General features: G+C 48.7%; 1 pseudogene; it reads right to left on the bottom strand.

The window, feature by feature from the left end:
* On the bottom strand, window positions 1-693 carry LOC134566783 (swi5-dependent recombination DNA repair protein 1 homolog; annotated as a pseudogene).
* Window positions 694-7,781: the final 7,088 nt, after the last annotated feature.

Here is a 7,781-nt window from a genome sequence, read left to right on the forward strand (position 1 = left end):
TCAGAGATTTTCAAAATCCTCTTCTGCTCTATTATATTGCAGTAATTTGTCATCCAAATTACAGTTCTCTATTAGCTGTGTGAGGCTGATTTTGGAATTTTCGGTTGATAAAGTTGTTTGGAGTTCATAGAGTACTTGCTGGCTACTTGTCCTCCATTTTTCTATCAAAGAGTGTAGCTCTGTTAAATTGTTCTTATATCTATAAAGCTTAACCATTTTCAGTCTTCTCAAGAATTCTTCCTTGTCCTCCACTCGCTTTAATAATCTCCTTTTTTCCTCAACCATCTCCAAGTAACCAGTAGATCTGTCTTTAGTAGTTTGCGGCAGTGATTCCAGTGACATTCGGTCTGGTGGACTAAGCACATCTCCACATCTCCAGTTTGTATATTGCTATGTACAGCTCCAGACAGAACTGTGTTCTTTACATTTTCCAGAGAATCTTCACATACATTAGAGTTGTTAGTCAGAGACCCCTCAATGTCTTCACTGTCTATTTTAAGACGTTTTACAACAGGACATGCTGAACTAAAAGACCTTCGAGTTTTTCTGAGACGTTCACGCAAAGTTGCACTCATAGGCTGGTTTCCTACTACGTTGTTCTGAGGATCCGGTGACCCTGGATATTGCTTAGTTGTACACAGAGATGCATGATGTGTGTAGTGTGCTTCCATGTTACACATATAAGCTTGAGTTTCTCACTTTGCTGAGGGAGGGGGATACACTGCTTTCCCTTCCATTCCCTGGTGGTTCTAGTGGGGGAGTGAACTCTAACCTGCAGCTCAGGCCAGAGATCACTCTGTAAAGCATACTTTTGAATTGATTTTGGAACTGCTGCATCCTTTCCGACTTGCCGTAATTCAGTAACATTTCAGGCACTTTCTGCTTATACCGGGGGTCTAGTAGCGTGGACACCCAGTACAGGTCGTTCTCCTTCAGCCTTTTTATACGAGGGTCCCTCAACAGACAGGACAGCATGAAAGACCCCATTTGCACAAGGTTGGATGCCGAGCTACTCATTTCCCGTTCCTCCTCCTCACTGATGTCATTGAAGGTATGTTCTTCCCCCCAGCCACGTACAACACCACGGGTACCAGATAGGTGACAACGAGCACCCTGGGATGCCTGTTGTGGTTGGTCTTCCGCCTCCTCCTCAAAGCCACATTCCTCCTCTGACTCCTCTTCCTCACAATCCTCTTCCAGCGTTGCCGCAGGTCCAGCAAGAGATGCTGATAAGGCTGTTTCTGGTGGTGATGGTGACCACAACTCTTCCTCTTTACGCTCATCTACGGCCTGATCCAGCACTCTTCGCAGGGCACGCTCCAGGAAGAAAACAAATGGTATGATGTCGCTGATGGTGCCTTTGGTGCGACTGACTAGGTTTATTCGGACGCATGAGCCTACAGGCATTGCGCATGAGCGTCCAATAACGTGGCAAAAACATTCCCAGCTCTGCAGAGGCTGTCCTAGCATCCCGGTCATACAAATACTCGTTAACGGCTTTTTCTTGTTGGAGCAGGTGGTCGAACATTAGGAGTGTTGAATTCCAACGTGTCGGGTTGTCACAAATTAAGCGCCTCACTGGCATGTTGTTTCGCCGCTGGATATCGGAAAAGTGAGCCATGGCCGTGTAGGAACGCCTGAAATGGCCACACACCTTCCTGGCCTGCTTAAGGACGTCCTGTAAGCCTGTGTACTTATGCACAAAGTGTTGTACGATCAGATTACACACATGTGCCATGCACGGCACATGTGTCAACTTGCCCAAATGCAATGCCGCCAACAAATTTCTTACGTTGTCACAAACCACTTTACCGATCTCCAGTTGGTGCGGAGTCAGCCACTGATCCACCTGTGCGTTCAGGGCGGATAGGAGTGCTTGTCTGGTGTGACTCTCTGCTTTCAGGCAAGTCAACCCCAAGACGATGTGACACTGCCGTATCCGGGATTTGGAACAGTACCTGGGGAGCTGGGGGGGTGCCGTTGATGTGGAGCAAGACGCTGCAGCAGAAGAGGACTCAGCCGAGAAGGTTATGGAAGAGGATGGAGTAGGAGGAGTAGAGGAGGTGGCAGCAGGCCTGCCTGCAAGTCGTGGCAGTGTCACCAACTCCTCTGCAGAGCCATGCATTCCATGCTTGGCAGCCGTCAGCAGCTTTACCCAATGCGCAGTGTAGGTGATATACCTGCCCTGACCATGCGTTGCAGACCAGGTATCAGTGGTCAGATGGACCCTTGCCCCAACACTGTGTGCCAGACATGCCATGACTTCCTTTTGCACAATCGAGTACAGGTTGGGGATTGCCTTTTGTGAAAAGAAATTCCGGCCGGGTACCTTCCACTGCGGTGTCCCAATAGCTACAAATTTTTTGAACGCCTCAGACTCAACCAGATTGTATGGTAAAAGCTGGCGGGCTAATAGTTCGGACAAGCCAGCTGTCAGACGCTGGGCAAGGGGGTGACTTTCTGACATTGGCTTCTTACGCTCAAACATGTCCTTGACAGACACATGACTGTGGGCAGATGAGCGGGAACTGCTCAAGGCGGGAGACGGAGTGGCGGATGGTTGAGAGGGGGCAAGGAGGACAGCAGTGGTTGACATGGCTGAAGATGCTGGACCAGGAGGAGGATGGCGGCTTTGAGTTTGTGTGCTGCTTGTACTCATGTGTTGATCCCATAGGCGTTTGTGATGTGCGATCATGTGCCTACGCAAAGCAGTTGTACCTAGGTGGGTGTTGGACTTCCCACGACTCAGTTTCTTTTGGCACAGGTTGCAAATGGCATCGCTGTTGTCAGAGGCAGACACACAAAAAAATGCCACACTGCTGAGCTCTGCAATGACGGCATTCTGGTGGTGGCAACAGCATGCGTTGATTGGCGTGCTGTCTGGCTGACCCCGGGTACCGATGCATGCTGTCTGACTGTGCCACTAGCTCCTTGCGACGACCTCCCCCTGCTTCCAACTCGTCTCCTCCTCTCTGTCTCCCCATCTGAACTTTCCCACTGTTCTTCTTCTCTTCTAGCGGGCACCCACGTGACATCCACGGACGCATCGTCATCATCAACCGCTTCACTTGTATCTGACAACTCAGCAAGGGAAGCAGCAGCGGGTACAACATCATCATCATCACACTGTACGTGTGTAATGCTGCCTGACTGAGACATATCCCTGTTATCTACATCCTCTGGCAATAATGGTTGCGCATCACTCATTAACTCATAACTCCTCTGACATACCAAGTGAAGCGGCTGTGGTGCTAGTGTTGGTGGTGGCGGCAGGCGGGCGAGTGGTAACTTGAGAGGTGCCCGAAGCTAAGCTGGAGGAGGATGGTGCGTCAAGGTTCTGAGCGGAAGCTGTAGAAGATTGGGTGTCCTGTGTTAGCCAGTCAACTATGTCCTCAGAACTTTTCGAGTTCAGGGTACGTGGCCTCTGAACACTGGGCATTATTCTAGGGCCAAAGGGAATCACAGCACCACGACCACGACGGCCCCTGCGGGATGGCCTGCCTCTGCCTGTAATTTTTTTTCCGATTAGTGGTACTATGCGTGCAAGCTACTGTGACAACAGATATGAGTGGCACTGGTGTGACACTGTGCCCTGGCAGGCCCTGAATCGCACACTCGTGAAGGAAACTGACTGCTATTATATTACAGTCAAAAAAGTTTTTTTTTTTTAAATGCAAGCTATTGTGACTAGTGATGTACCGAACTGTTCGCTGGCGAATAGTTCCTGGCGAACATAGCGTGTTCGCGTTCGCCACCGCGGGCGAACACATGGGCGGTTCGATCCGCCCCCTATTCGTCATCATTGAGCAAACTTTGACCCTGTGCGTCACGGTCAGCAGACACATTCCAGCAAATCAGCAGCAGACCCTCCCTTCCAGACCCTCCCACCTCCCTCCCAGCATCCATTTTAGATTAATTCTGAAGCTGCATGCTTAGTGAGAGGAGGGAAAGTGTAGCTGCTGCTGATTAGATAGGGACATTGATAACTAGGCTAGGGTATTCAGTGTCCACTACAATCCCGAAGGACTCATCTGATCTCTGCTGTAAGAACAGCACCCCAAAAAGCCCTTTTTAGGGCTAGAACATCAGTCTGCTTTTTTTGTGTGTGTGTAATGTAATTGCAGTTGCCTGCCTGCCAGCTTCTGTGTCAGGCTCACAGTGCATACTGTGCCAATTTGCCCAGTGCCACCACTCACTCACTGCTGGTGTCACAATAGCTTAAGCTTGCATTTAAAACGAAAAAAAATTTTTCACTGTAATAGATTGAAGAAGAGCAGTTAGTTGTCTGCCAGCTTCTGTGTCAGGCTCAGTGGATACTGTGCCCATTTGCCCAGTGCCACCACTCATATCTGGTGTCTCTTTTACAAAGAAAAAAGTTTTCCAGTGTAAGCTAATAGCAGTCAGTGTCCTTAAAGCGGGTGTGTCAGGCCTTCCTTCAGCGTGTGCCCTGCAGTACCCTGCCAGCGTACTTTGACAGTTGCCACTCATATCTGGTGTCTCTGTAGCGTGCTTTTACAAAGAAAAAAAGTTTTACAGTGTAAGCTAATAGCAGTCAGTGTCCTTAACCCCTTAAGGACCAAACTTCTGGAATAAAAGGGAATCATGACGTGTCACACACGTCGTGTGTCCTTAAGGGGTTAAAGCGGGTGTTTCAGGCCTTCCTTCAGCGTGTGCCCTGCAGAACCCTGCCAGCGTACTTTGACAGTTGCCACTCATATCTGGTGTCTCTATAGCGTGCCTTTACAAAGAAAAAACTTTTTTCACTGTTATAGATTGAATAGCAGTTAGTTGCCTTCAAGTGGGTGTGTCAGGCCAACAGCGTGTACTCTGCAGACCTCTGCCACTGCACAGTGCCACTCATATCTGGTCTATGTCTCAGGCAGGCAGCATTACACACATGGACGTACAGTGTGATGCTGATGATGTTGTACCCGCTGCTGCTTCCTTTGCTGAGTTGTCAAATACAAGTGAAGCGGTTGATGATGACGATTTGTCCATGGATGTCACGTGGGTGCCCGCTAGAAGAGAAGAAGAACAGGGGGTAAGTTCAGATGGGGAGACAGAGAGGAGGAGGAGACGAGTTGGAAGCAGGGGGAGGTCGTCGCAAGGAGCTAGTGGCATAGTCAGACAGCATGCATCGGCACCCGGGGTCAGCCCGACAACACGCCAATCAACGCATGCTGTGTCCACCACCAGAATGCCTTCATTGCAGAGCTCAGCAGTGTGGCATTTTTTTGGTGTCTGCCTGTGACAACAGCGATGCCATTTGCAACCTGTGTCAAAAGAAACTGAGTCGTGGGAAGTCCAACACCCACTTAGGTACAACTGCTTTGCGTAGGCACATGATCGCACATCACAAACGCCTATGGGATCAACACATGAGTACAAGCAGCACACAAACTCAAAGCCGCCATCCTCCTCCTGGTCCAGCATCTTCAGCCACGTCAACCACTGCTGTCCTCCTTGCCCCCTCTCAACCATCCGCCACTCCGTCTCTCGCCTTGAGCAGTTCCCGCTCATCTGCCCACAGTCAGGTGTCTGTCAAGGACATGTTTGAGCATAAGAAGCCAATGTCACAAAGTCACCCCCTTGCCCAGCGTCTGACAGTTGGCTTGTCCGAACTATTGGCCCGCCAGCATTTTCCGTTGATATGCATTTTTATTTCTTTTTAGATAACCAAAAAATTCTGAGACGACATTGGCAGGGCAATTCACTTGTGTGATCTGTCATGAATTGTCATTTGAATGTTAATTTGAACTGTGGGGCACAAGAACTTGAATCAAAAACATATTTAAGCCAACTATGTTTTCACTAAGCTTAGTGAATAACTAACATTAACGAGTCGGATTAAACGCACTCTGCACTCGAGGTATGATCTGTTTAAATGACCCCACTCGGGCCCTAAATGGTAAAACGTTTCACGTGAGCATACGAATGGTACACATGGCAATTAAAATCAGAAAATATGTAAAACATTTTTAGATATACTGGAAATTAGTACACCAATACGATTAAGCACTGTACTTTCTGTACTTTCAGGATTCATGTTTGCACGTTTTTTTTTAAAGAATTTGACAGGAATCTATTTTCGAAGTTGTTCCCCTCCTCTTGACACGATCAATGACCTGAGAGTCTCCGTAAGCAGGGTTGACCTGTTAGTCCCGTTTTCCATTCAAGTTGTGCATGATGTCCCGGCTAGGTTTCCAGGGACAAATGTTGGAGCCTCGGCGTTGCCGCAATATGGAGGGAGCTTGGAGTTTGTTGGAGGCTTCGATGTGAGTAGCGAGTCCGGGGGGAGACCCAGTTGCCCCAGGATTCCCTCTGCCTCCTGCATGTTGCGTACGGTATGCCTGGCGTACGCATGGCGACTTCTTGCTTCAGTAGTTAGGACACGCCCCCCTAGCCCGCCAGCTTTTACCATACAAGCTGGTGGAGTCTGAGGCGTTCAAATTTTTTTTAGCTATTGGGACACCGCAGTGGAAGGTACCCGTCCGAAATTTCTTTTCAAAAAAGGCAATCCCCAACCTGTACTCGATTGTGCAAAAGGAAGTCATGGCATGTCTGTGTCAGGGTACCTGAGGTCTCTACCTTTGAGAAGGGTAGAGACTTAGTTGTTTATCCCTCTAGACACGCCATATCTGCCGTTCCTCGCGGTCCTTCCAGTCATTCTAACGCTGGCCGCAAGGGATCCGCTTCCTTTTCTAACACGACGCTCGATACATGACGTCTTCACGCTATCCCGAGCGACCTGTCACTCTATTGGCTTTATCCTATCAGCACCCAGCTGAGGCGTGTCTACTCTCCGGACTCAGGGTATTTAAGCTTGCTTCTCTCGTCAGCTCATTGCCCTGTCGTGGTTCTAGCTTGTCTAGTCACTCAGTGCTCTTGTATTCTAGTATTCTCTTTGGTTTTGACCCAGCTTGTTGTACTATTCTGCTTATCTCTGTTATCCCTCTGACCCGGCTTGTCTCTCGCTTACCTGTCTTCTCGTTCCCTCGACCTCGGCTTGTCTCTGACTATTCTCTGTTACTCTATGTACGTTAGTCCGGCCATTCTAAGGCCCGGTATACGTACCTTTCTACTGTTTGTACTCTGCGTGTTGGATCCCTGTCCCGATCCTGACATTACGACAGGGCCAATGGATCCTGCAGGTACAAACAGTCAGCTTGGTTCTTCCGACCCCAGGTTTGACGCCATGGAACACAGGATGGATCAGATGGCCCTAGCACTACAGGCGCTATTGTCTCGTGCTAGTAATCCACCAGAGGAGACACGTACTCCTTCGATCTCTCCTGTAAGTTCAGGTCTAGAAGTAGCTACTGTTGGTGCTTCTTCTCGTATTACTCCACCAGTACGTTATGGCGGTTCTCCTGAGAAGTGTCATGGCTTTTTGAACCAAATCAGCATCCATTTCGAATTACAACCCCGTTCCTATCCTACAGATAGAGCGAAGGTTGGATTTATTGTTACGTTGCTCATTGAGAAGGCTCTGCGATGGGCTAATCCTTTATGGGAGAATGATAACCCGTTAGTCTATAACTATAATGCCTTTGTAGCTGCTTTTAAAAGAACTTTTGACCCCCCTGGTAGGAAGGTCAATGCAGCTAGGTTACTGTTGCGCCTTAGACAGGAAAATCGAACACTTGTGGATTATGCACTAGAGTTCAGATCCTTGGCGGCAGAGGTTAAGTGGAACGAACAGGCTTATATAGATGTATTTTTAAATGGGTTATCAGATGTAATTCTTGACGAGGTCGCTACTAGAGAGCTCCCTGAGAATT

Source organism: Pelobates fuscus, chromosome 1 (assembly GCF_036172605.1).
Source record: "Pelobates fuscus isolate aPelFus1 chromosome 1, aPelFus1.pri, whole genome shotgun sequence".
NCBI lineage: Eukaryota > Metazoa > Chordata > Amphibia > Anura > Pelobatidae > Pelobates > Pelobates fuscus.